Source organism: Aristolochia californica, unplaced genomic scaffold, assembly GCF_029961685.1.
Source record: "Aristolochia californica isolate CCGP_79_NKW_82.1479 unplaced genomic scaffold, dmAriCali1.0.hap1 SCAF_1, whole genome shotgun sequence".
In the NCBI taxonomy this organism is placed as follows: Eukaryota; Viridiplantae; Streptophyta; class Magnoliopsida; order Piperales; family Aristolochiaceae; genus Aristolochia; species Aristolochia californica.
In genome coordinates this window covers 16,773,689-16,786,715 of record NW_027181770.1, presented here as the reverse complement: position 1 = coordinate 16,786,715, position 13,027 = coordinate 16,773,689, and positions in this window count along the sequence as shown.

Genomic DNA, 13,027 nt, shown 5'->3' with positions numbered 1-13,027 from the left:
GAAATTTCACTAGTTCAACCCTAACAGCTTGGAATTTTATAAGAAAGAGATTTCCTCCACACATGCTTAAAAAATGGATATGCATGTTTTAAACATGTTAAAAATTCAAATCACCTATGGATCCAAAGCTTTTGAAGAGAATAACAAACACTCATTAAATTCTGAAGTGAACATGCGGTGGGATATTTACCCGAGTCAAAAAAGCCATTATTTAGCCCATCTACAAAAAGCTGACCCAACGATCATGGTTGATTGTAAAGTGATTTATCATCCGTAACGGGCTATATTACCCTAAGAAATGACTTATGGATTTGGAGTCAACACACAGTTAAAAATCCTTGCTTCCCCCTTTTTCTCGACGATTGCAAAACCTGATATATAAAAACTAAAAAAACCTTAGAATCCCTAAAAATTAAGGAAACTCTTTGGAATTATCTCACCCTATATTTGTGCACTGTGCATTTTCATTTCATATGTACACTCTTTTCATAAATCAAAACTTTGAGTTTTCGCTCTCCGTTCATCCCGTAAACCAAAAAGGCAAATAGATCACAACAAAATGAAAATTTCACAGTTCATGTACGGAAAAAATTTATAACAATAACAAATGTAAGTAAAGAAAATTTATTCATACACCACAAATGAATACAAAAGTTTTGTTGTCCAAGTTTGGGAGATTCCACTAGTTCCAACCCAAACAACTTGGAATTTTATAATAAGGAGATTTCCTCCACACATGCTTAAAAAATGGATTAGCATGCTTGAAACATGTTATAGATGCAAATCACCTATGGATCCAAAGCTTTTGAAGAGAATAACAAACGCTCATTAAATTCTCAAGTGAACATGCGGTGGGATATTTACCCGAGTAAAACAAGCCATTATTTTGCCCATCTACAAAATGTCGACCCAACGATCATAGATGATTGTAAAGTGATTTATCATGCGTAACGGGCTATATTACCCTAAGAAATGACTTATGGATTGGGAGTCAACACTCAATTAAAAATCCCTGCTTATCCCTTTTTCCCGACAATTGCAAAACCTGATATATAAAAATTAAAAATACCTTAGAATCCCTAAAAATTATAGAAAATCTTTGGAATTATCTCGCTCTGCAATTGTGCAATGCGCATTTTCATTTTAGATGTACACTCTATTCATAAATTAAAACTTTGAATTTTTCGCTCTCCCTTCATCCCATAAACCAAAAAGGCAAATAGATCACAACAAAATGAAAATTTTAGAGTTCATGTACGAAAAAATTTAAACAATTAACAAACGTAAGTAAAGAAAATTTATTCACACACCACAAATGAATACAAAATTTTTGTTGTCCAAGTTTCGGAAATTCCACTAGTTCAACCCTAACAGCTTGGAATTTTATAAGAAAGAGATTTCCTCCACACATGCTTAAAAAATGGATTTGCATGTTTGAAACTTGTTAAAGATACAAATCACCTATGGATCCACAACTTTTGAAAAGAATAACAAACGCTCATTAAATTCTCAAGTGAACGTGCGGAGGGATATTTACCCGAGTCAAACAAGACATTATTTTGCTCATCTACAAATAGCTGACCCAACGATTATAGATGATTGTAAAGTGATTTATCATGCATAACGGGCTATATTACCCTATGAAATGACTTATGGATTGGGAGTCAACACTCAGTTATAAATCCCTGCTTCCCCCTTTTTCCCGACGATTGCAAAACATGATATATAAAAACTAAAAAAACCTTAGAATCCCTAAAAATTACAGAAACTCTTTGGAATTATCTCGCTCTACATTTGTGCACTGTCCATTTTCATTCCAGATGTACAGTCCTTTCATAAATCAAAACTTTGAGTTTTCGCTCTCCCTTTATCCCGTAAACCAAAAAGGCAAATAGATTACAACAAAATGAAAATTTCAGAATTCATGTACGGGAAAAATTTAAAAAAATAAAAAATGTAAGTAAAGAAAATTTATTCACACACCACAAATGAATACCAAAGTTTTGTTGTCCATGTTTGGGAAATTCCACTAGTTCAACCCAAACAGCTTCGAATTTTATAAGAAAGAGATTTCCGCCACACATGCTTAAAAAATAGATTAGCATGTTTGAAACATGTTAAAGATGCAAATCACCTATGGATCCAAAGCTTTTGAATAGAATAACAAATGCTCATTAAATTCTCAAGTGAACGTGCGGTGGGATATTTACCCGAGTCAAACAAGCCATTATTTTGCCCATCTACAAAAAGTTGACCCAACGATCATAGATTATTGTAAAGTTATTTATCATGCGTAACGGGCTATATTGCCCTAAGAAATGACATATAGATTGGGAGTCAACACTCAGTTAAAAATCCCTGCTTCCCCCTTTTTCCCGATGATTGCAAAACCTGATATATAAAAATTAGAAAGACCTTAGAATCCATAAAAATTACAGAAACTCTTAGGAATTACCTCGCTCTACAATTGTGCACTGTGCATTTTCATTTTAGATGTACACTCTTTTCATAAATCAAAACTTTGATTTTTTTGCTCTCCCTTCATCCCGTTAACCAAAAAGCTAAATAGATCACAACAAAATGAAAATTTTAGAGTTCATGTACGGAAAAATTTAAACCAATAACAAATGTAAGTAAAGAAAATTTATTCACAAACCACAAATGAATACAAAAGTTTTGTTGTCCAAGTTTGGGAATTTCCACAAGTTCAACCCTAACAGCTTGGAATTTTATAAGAAAGAGATTTTCTCCACACATGCATAAAAAATGGATCTGCATGTTTGAAACATGTTAAAGGTGAAAATCACCTATGGATCCAAAGCTTTTGAAGAAAATAACAAACACTCATTAAATTCTCAAGTGAACGTGCAGTGGGATATTTACCCGAGTCAAACATGCAATTATTTTGCCCATCTACAAAGAGCTGACCCAACGATCATAGATGATTGTAAGGTGATTTATCATGCGTAACGGGCTGTATTACCCTAAGAAATGACTTATGGATTAGCAGTCAAGACTCAGTTAAAAATCCCTGCCTCCCCCTTTTTCCCGACGATTCCAAAACCAGATATATAAAAACTAAGAAGAGCTTACAATCCCTAAAAATTACAGAAACTCTTTGGAATTATCTCGCTCTTGTGCACTGTGCATTTTCATTTTAGATGTACACTCTTCTCATCAATCAAAACTTTGAGTTTTCTCTCTCCCTTCTTCCCGTAAACCAAAAAGGCAAATAGATCACAACAAAAAGAAAATTTTGGAGTTCAAAAATTTATAACAATAACAAATGTAAGAAAGAAAATTTATTCACACACCAAAAATTAACACAAAAGTTTTGTTGTTCATGTTTGGGAAATACCACAAGACTCTAACAGCTTGGAATTTTATGAGAAAGAGATTTCCTCCACACATGCTTTAAAAATGGATAAGAATGTTTTAAATATGTTAAAGATGCAAATCACCTATGTTTCCCATGCTTTTGAAGAGAATAACAAACGCTCATTAAATTCTCAAGTGAACGTGCGTTGGGATATTTACCCGAGTCAAACAAGCTATTATATTGCCCATCTACAAAAAGCTGACCCAACGATCATAGATGATTGTATAGTGATTTATCATGCATAATGGGCTATATTACGCAAAGAAATGACTTATGGATTGGGAGTCAACACTCAGTTAAAAATCCCTGCTTACCTCTTTTTCCCGACGATTGCAAAACCTCATATATAAAAATAAAAAAGACCTTAGAATCCCTAAAAATTACAGAAACTCTTTGGAATTATCTCGCTCTACATTTGTGCACTGTGCATTTACATTTTCGATGTACAGTATTTTCATAAATCAAAACTTTGAATTTTCGCTCTCCCTTCATCCCGTAAACCAAAAAGGCAAATATATCACAACAAAATGAAAATTTTAGAGTTCATGTACGGAAAAAATTTAAAACAATAACAAATGTAAGTAAGAAAATTTATTCACACACCACAAATGAATACAAAAGTTTTGTTGTCCAAGTTTGGGAAATTCCACTAGTACAATCCTAACAGCTTGGAATTTTATACGAAAGAGATTTCCTCCACACATGCTTAAGAAATGGATTTGCATGTTTGAAACATGTTAAAGATGAAAATCACCTATGGATCCAAAGCTTTTGAAGAGAATAACAAACGCTCATTAAATTATCAAGTGAACGTGCGGTGGGATATTTTACCCGAGTCAAACATGTCATTATTTTGCGCATCTACAAAGAGCTAACCCAAAGATCATAGATGATTGTAAAGTGATTTATCATGCATAACGATATATATTACCCTAAGAAATGACTTATGGGTTGGGAGTCAATACTCAGTTAAAAATCCCCGCCTCCCCCATTTTCCCGACGATTCCAAAATCTGATATATAAAAACTAAGAAGAGCTTACAATCCCTAAAAATTACAGAAACTCTTTGGAATTATCTCGCTCTACATTTGTGCACTGTGCATTTTCATTTTAGATGTACACTCTTTTCATAAATCAAAAGAGTGAATTTTTGCTCTCCCTTCATCCCGTAAACTAAAAACGCAAATAGATCACTACAAAATGAAAATTTTAGAGTTCAGGTACTTAAAAAATTTAAACCAATAAAAAATGTAAGTAAAGAAAATTTATTCACACACCACAAATGAATACAAAATTTTTGTTGTCCAAGTTTGGGAAAATCCACTAGTTCAACGCTAACAACTTGGAATTTTATAAGAAAGAGATTTCCTCCAGACATGCTTAAAAAATGGATTTGCATGTTTGAAACATGTTAAAGATGCAAATCACCTATGGATCCCAAGCTTTTGAAGAGAATAACAAACGCTCATTAAATTCTCAAGTGAACGTGCGGTGGGATATTTACCCGAGTCAAACAAGCTATTATTTTGCCCATCTACAAAAAGCTGACCCAACGATCATAGATGATTGTAAAGTGATTTATCATGTGTAACGGGCTATATTACCCTAAGAAATTACTTATGGATTGGGAGTCAACACTCAGTTAAAAATCCCTGCTTCCCCCTTTTTCCCGACGATTGCAAAACATGATATATAAAAATTAAAAAGACCTTAGAATCCCTAAAAATTACAGAAACTCTTTGGAATTATCTCGCTCTACATTTGTGCACTGTGCATTTTCATTTTAGATGTACACTCTTTTCATAAAACAAAACTTGAAATTTTCGCTCTCCCTTCATTCTGTAAACCAAAAACGCAAATAGATCAGAACAAAATGAAAACTTCAGAGTTCATGTACGGAAAAAATTTAAACCAATAACAAATGTAAGTAAATAAAATTTATTCACACTCCACAAATTAATATAAAAGTTTTGTTGTCCATGTTTTGGAAATTCCACTAGTTCAACCCTAGCTGCTTGGAATTTTATAAGAAAGAGATTTCCTCCACACATGCTTAAAAAATTGATATGCATGTTTTAAACATGTTAAAGATCCAAATCACGTATGGATCCAAAGCTTTTGAAGAGAATAACAAACACTTATTAAATTCTCAAGTGAACATGCGGTGGGATATTTACCCGAGTCAAAAAAGCCATTATTTAGCCCATCTACAAAAAGCTGACCCAACGATCATGGTTGACTGTAAAGTGATTTATCATGCGTAACGGGCTATATTACCCTAAGAAATGACTTATGGATTTGGAGTCAACTGTCAGTTAAAAATCCTTGCTTTCCCCTTTTTCCCGACGATTGCAAAACCTGATATATAAAAACTAAAAAAACCTTAGAATCCCTAAAAATTAAGGATACTCTTTGGAATTATCTCGCTCTACATTTGTGCACTGTGCATTTTCATTTCATATGTACACTCTTTTCATAAACCAAAACATAGAGTTTTCGCTCTATGTTCATCCCGTAAACCAAAATGGCAAATAAATCACAACAAAATGAAAATTTCAGAGTTCATGTACGGAAAAAATTTATAACAATAACGTATGTAAGTAAAGAAAATTTATTCACACACCAAAAATGAATACAAAAGTTTTGTTGTCCAAGTTTGGGAAATTCCACTAGTACCAACCCAAACAGCTTGGAATTTTATAATAAGGACATTTCCTCCACACATGCTTAAAAAATGGATGAGCATGTTTGAAACATGTTAAAGATGCAAATCACCTATGGATCCAAAGCTTTTGAAGAGAATAACAAACGCTCATTAAATTCTCAAGTGAACGTGCGGTGGGATATTTACCCGAGTAAAACAAGCCATTATTTTGCCATCTACAAAATGTTGACCCAACGATCATAGATGATTGTAAAGTGATTTATCATGTGTAACGGGCTATATTACCCTAGGAAATGTCTTATGGATTGGGGGTCAACACTCAGTTAAAAATCCCTGCTTATCCCTTTTTCCCGACGATTGCAAAACCTGATATATAAAAATTAAAAATACTTTAGAATCCCTAAAAAATTACTGAAACTCTTTGGAATTATCTCGCTCTACAATTGTGCAATGCAAATTTTTATTTTAGATGTACACCCTTTTCATAAATCAAAATTTGAATTTTTCGCTCTCCCTTCATCCCGTAAACCAAAAAGGCAAATAGATCACAACAAAATGAAAATTTTAGAGTTCATGTACGGAAAAAATTTAAACGAATAACAAATGTCAGTAAAGAAAATTTATTCACACACCACAAATGAAAACAAAATTTTTGTTGTCCAAGTTTGGGAAATTCCAGTAGTTCAACCCTAACAGCTTGGAATTTTATAAGAAAGAGATTTCCTCCACACATGCTTAAAAAATGGATTTGCATGTTTGAAAAATGTTAAAGATACAAATCACCTATGTATCCACAACTTTAGAAGAGAATGACAAACGCTCATTAAATTCTCAAGTGAACGTGCGGTGGGATATTTACCTGAGTCAAACAAGACATTATTTTGCTCATCTACAAATAGCTGACCCAACGATCATAGATGATTGTAAAGTGATTTATCATGCATAATGGGCTTTATTACCCTAAGAAATGACTTATGGATTGGGAGTCAAGACTCAGTTAAAAATCCCTGCCTCCCCCTTTTTCCCGACGATTGTAAAACCTGATTTATAAAAACGAAGAAGAGCATACAATCCCTAAAAATTACAGAAACTCTTTGGAATTATCTCTCTCTACATTTGTGCAATGTGCCTTTCCATTCTATATGTACTCTTTTTTCTTAAAACAAAACTTTCAGTTTTCGCTCTCCCTTCATCCCGTAAACCAAAAAGGCAAATAGATCACAACAAAATGAAAATTTTGGAGTTCAAAAATTTATAACAATAACAAATGTAAGTAAAGAAAATTTATTCACACACCACAAATGAACACAAAAGTTTTGTTGTCCAAGTTTTGGAAATTCCACTAGTTCAACCCTAACAACTTGGAATTTTATAAGAAAAATATTTCCTCCACACATGCTTTAAAAACGGATTTGCATGTATGAAACATGTTAAAGATGCAAATCACCTATGGATCCACAACTTTAGAAGAGAATGACAAACGCTCATTAAATTCTCAAGTGAACGTGTGGTGGGATATTTACCCGAGTCAAACAAGACATTATTTTGTTCATCTACAAATAGCTGACCCAACGATCATAGATGATTGTAAAGTGATTTATCATGCATAATGGGCTTTATTACCCTAAGAAATGACTTATGGATTGGGAGTCAAGACTCAGTTAAAAATCCCTGCCTCCCCCTTTTTCCCGACGATTGCAAAACCTGATTTATAAAAACTAAGAAGAGCATACAATCCCTAAAAATTACAGAAACTCTTTGGAATTATCTCTCTCTACATTTGTGCAATGTGCCTTTCCATTCTATATGTACTCTTTTTTCTTAAAACAAAACTTTCAGTTTTCGCTCTCCCTTCATCCCGTAAACCAAAAAGGCAAATAGATCACAACAAAATGAAAATTTTGGAGTTCAAAAATTTATAAAAATAACAAATGTAAGTAAAGAAAATTTACTCACAAACCACAAATTAACACAAAATTTTAGTTTTCCATGTTTGGGAAATTCCTCTAGTTCAACCCTAACAGCTTGGAATTTTATGAGAAAGAGATTTCCTCCACACATGCTTTAAAAATGGATATGTATGTTTTAAATATGTTAAAGATGCAAATCATCTATGTACCCAAAGCTTTTGAAGAGAATAACAAACGGTCATTAAATTCTCAAGTGAACGAGCGGTTGGATATTTTCCCAAGTCAAAAAAGCCTTTATTTCGCCCATCTACAAAAAGCTGACCCAACGATCATAGATGATTGTAAAGTGATTTATCATGCGTAACGGGCTATATTACCCTAAGAAATTACATACGGATTGGGAGTCAACACTCACTTAAAAATCCCTGCTTCCCCCTTTTTCCTGATGACTGCAAAACCTGATATATAAAAACTAAAAGAACCTTAGAATCCCAAAAAATTACAGAAACTCTTTGGAATTATCTCGCTCTACATTTGTGCACTATGAATTTTCATTTTAGATGTACACTCATTTCATAAATCAAAACTTTGAGTTTTCGCTCTCCCTTCATCCCGTAAACCAAAAAGGCAAATAGATTACAACAAAATGAAAATTTTATAGTTCATGTACTGAAAAATTTTAAAACAATAACAAATGTAAGTAAAGAAAATTTATTCACACACCACAAATGAATACAAAAGTTTTGTTGTCCAAGTTTTGGAAATTCCACTAGTTCAACCCAAACAGCTTGGAATTTTATAAGAAAGAGATTTCCTCCACACATGCTTACAAAATGGATTAGCATGTTTGAAACATGTTAAAGATGCAAATCACCTATGGATCCAAAGCTTTTGAAGAGAATAACAAACGCTCATTAAATTCTCAAGTGAACGTGCGGTGGGATATTTTCCCGAGTCAAAACAGCCATTATTTTGCCCATCTACAAAAAGCTGACCCAACAATCATAGATGATTGTAAAGTGATTTATCATGCGTAACGGGCTACATTACCGTTAGAAATGACTTATGGATTGGGAGTCAACACTCAATTAAAAATCCTTGCTTCCCCCTTTTTCCCGACTATTGCAAAACCTGATATATAAAAACTAAAAACACCTTAGAATCCCTAAAAATTAAGGAAACTCTTTGGAATTATCTTGCTCTACATTTGTGCACTCTGCATTTTCATTTCATATGTACACTCTTTTCATAAATCAAAAATTTGAGTTTTCGCTCTCCGTTCATCTCGTAAACCAAAAAGGCAAATAGATCACAACAAAAGGAAAATTTTGGAGTTCATGTACAGAAAAAATTTATAACAATAACAAATGTAAGTAAAGAAAATTTATTCACACACCACAAATGAATACAAAAGTTTTGTTGTCCAAGTTTGGGAAATTCCACTAGTTCCAACCCATACAGCTTGGAATTTTATAATAAGGAGATTTCCTCCACACATGCTTAAAAAATGGATTAGCATGTTTGAAACATGTTAAAGATGCAAATCACCTATGGATCCAAAGCTTTTGAAGAGAATAATAAACGCTCATTAAATTCTCAAGTGAACGTGCGGTGGGATATTTACCCGAGTAAAACAAGCCATTATTTTGCCCATCTACAAAATGTTGACCCAACGATCATAGATGATTGTAAAGTGATTTATCATACGTAACGGGCCATATTACCCCTAAGAAATGACTTATGGATTGGGAGTCAACACTCAGTTAAAAATCCCTGCTTATCCCTTTTTCCCGACGATTGCAAAACCTGACATATAAAAATTAAAAATACCTTAGAATCCCTAAAAATTACAGAAACTCTTTGGAATTATCTCGCTCTACAATTGTGCAATGCGCATTTTCATTTTAGATGTACACTCTTTTCATAAATCAAAACTTTGAATTTTTCGCTCTCCCTTCATCCCGTAAACCAAAAAGGCAAATAGATCACAACAAACGGGCTATATTACCCCTAAGAAATGACTTATGGATTGGGAGTCAACACTCAGTTAAAAATCCCTGCTTATCCCTTTTTCCCGACGATTGTAAAACCTGACATATAAAAATTAAAAATACCTTAGAATCCCTAAAAATTACAGAAACTCTTTGGAATTATCTCGCTCTACAATTGTGCATTATGCATTATGCATTTCCATTCTAGATGTACTCTTTTTTCTTAAAACAAAACTTTGAGTTTTCGCTCTGCCTTCATCCTGTAAACCAAAAAGGCATATAGATCACAACAAAGTGAAAATTTGGGAGTTAAAAAATTTAAAAAAATAACAAATGTAAGTAAAGAAGATTTATTCACACACCACAAATGAACACAAAAGTTTTGTTGTCCGAGTTTGGGAAATTCCACTAGTTCAACCCTAATAGCTTGGAATTTTATAAGAAAGAGATTTCCTCCACACATGCTTTAAAAATGGGTATGCATGTTTTAAACAAGTTAAAGATGGAAATAACCTATGGATCCAATGCTTTTGAAGAGAATAACAAACGCTCATTAAATTCTCAAGTGAACGTGCGGTTGGATATTTACCCGAGTTAAACAAGCAATTATTTTTACCATCTACAAAAAGCTGACCCAACAATCATAGATGATTGTAAAGTGATTTATCATGCGTAACGGGCTAGATTACCCTAAGAAATGACTTATGGATTGGGAGTCAAGACTTAGTTAAAAATCACTGCCTCCCCCTTTTTCCCAACGATTGCAAAACCTGATATATAAAAACTAAGAAGATCTTACAATCGCTAAAAATTAAAGAAACTCTTTTGAATTATCTCTCTCTACATTTGTGCATTGTGCATTTTCATTTTAGATGTACACTCTTTTCATAAATCAAAACTTTAAATTTTCCCTCTCCCTTCATCCCGTAAACAAAAAAGGTAAATCGATCACAACAAAATGAAAAGTTTAGAGTTCATGTATGTAAAAAATTTAAAACAATAACAAATGTAAGTAAATAAAATTTATTCACACACCATAAATGAATACAAAAGTTTTGCTGTCCAAGTTTGGGAAATTCCACTAGTTCACCCTTACATCTTGGAATTTTATAAGAAAGAGAATTCGTCCACACATGCTTAAAAAATGGATTTTCATGTTTGAAACATGTTAAAGATATAAATAACCTATGGATCCAAAGCTTTCGAAGGGAATAACAAACGCTCCTTAAATTCTCAAGTGAACGGGCGGTTGGATATTTACCCAAGTCAAACAAGCCATTATTTTTTCCATCTACAAAAAGCTGACCCAACGATCATAGATGATTGTAAAGTGATTTATCATGCGTAACGGGCTATATTACCCTAAAAAATAACTTATGGATTGGGAGTCAAGACTCTGTTAAAAATCCGTACCTCCCCCTTTTTCCCGCAATTGCAAAACCTGATATATAAAAACTAAGAAGAGCTTACATTCCTAAAAATTACTGAAACTCTTTTGAATTATCTGTCCCTAAATTTGTGCATTGTGCATTTTAATTCTAGATGTACTCTTTTTTCTTAAAAGAAAACTTTGAGTTTTCGCTCTCCTTTCATCTCCTAAACCAAAAAGGCAAATAGATCACAACAAAATGTAAATTTTGGAGTTAAAAAATTTAAAACAATAACAAATGTAAGTAAAGAAAATTTATTCACACACCACAAATGAACACAAAAGTTTTATTGTCCAAGTTTGGGAAACTCCACTAGTTCCAACCCATACAGCTTGGAATTTTATAATAAGGAGATTTCCTCCACACATGCTTAAAAAATGGATTAGCATGTTTGAAACATGTTAAAGACGCAAATCACCTATGGATCCAAAGCTTTTGAAGAGAATAACAAACGCTCATTAAATTCTCAAGTGAACGTGCAGTGGGATATTTACCCGAGTAAAACAAGCCATTATTTTGCCCATCTACAAAATGTTGACCCAATGATCATAGATGATTGTAAAGTGATTTATCATGCGTAACGGGCTATATTACCACTAAGAAATGACTTATGGATTGGGAGTCAACACTCAGTTAAAAATCCCTGCTTCCGCCTTTTTCCCGACGATTGAGAAACCAGATATACAAAAAATAAAAGACCTTAGAATCCCTAAAAATTACAGAAACTCTTTGGAATTATCTCACTCCACATTTGTGCACTGTGTATTTTAATTTTAGATGTACACTTTTTTCATAAATCAAAACTTTGAGTTTTCGCTCTCCCTTCATCCCGTAAACCAAAAAGGCAAATCGATCAAAACAAAATGAAAATTTTAGAGTTTATGTATGGAAAAAATTTAAAAAAATAAAAAATGTAAGTAAAGAAAATTTATTCACACCCCACGAATGAATACAAAAGTTTTCTTGTCCAAGTTTGGGAAATCCGACTAGTTCAACCCTAACTGCTTGGAATTTTATAAGAAAGAGATTTCCTCCACACATGCTTTAAAAATGGATATGCATGTTTTAAACATCTTAAAGATGCAAATCACCTTTGGATCCAAAACTTGTGAAGAGAATAACAAACGCCCATTAAATTCTCAAGTGAACGTGCGGTGGGATATTTACCCAAGTCAAACAAGCCATTATTTTGCCCTTCTACAAAAAGCTGACCCAACGATCATAGATGATTGTAAAGTGATTTATCATGTGTAACGGGCTATATTACCCTATTAAATGACTTATGGATTAGGAGTCAACACTCAGTTAAAAATCCCAGCTTCTCCCTTTTTCCCGACGATTGCAAAACCTGATATATATAAACTAAAAAGACGTTAGAATCCATAAAAATTACAGAAACTCTTTGGAATTATCTCGCTCAACATTTGTGCACTGTGAATTTTTATTTTAGATGTACACTCTTTTCATAAATCAAAACTTTGAGTTTTCGCTCTCCCTGCATCCCGTAAACCAAAAAGGCAAATAGATCACAACAAAATGAAAATTTTAGAGTTCATGTACGGAAAAAATTTAAAACAATAACAAATGTAAGTAAAGATTTTTATTCACACACCACCAATGAATAGAAAAGTTTTGTTGTCCAAGTTTGGGAA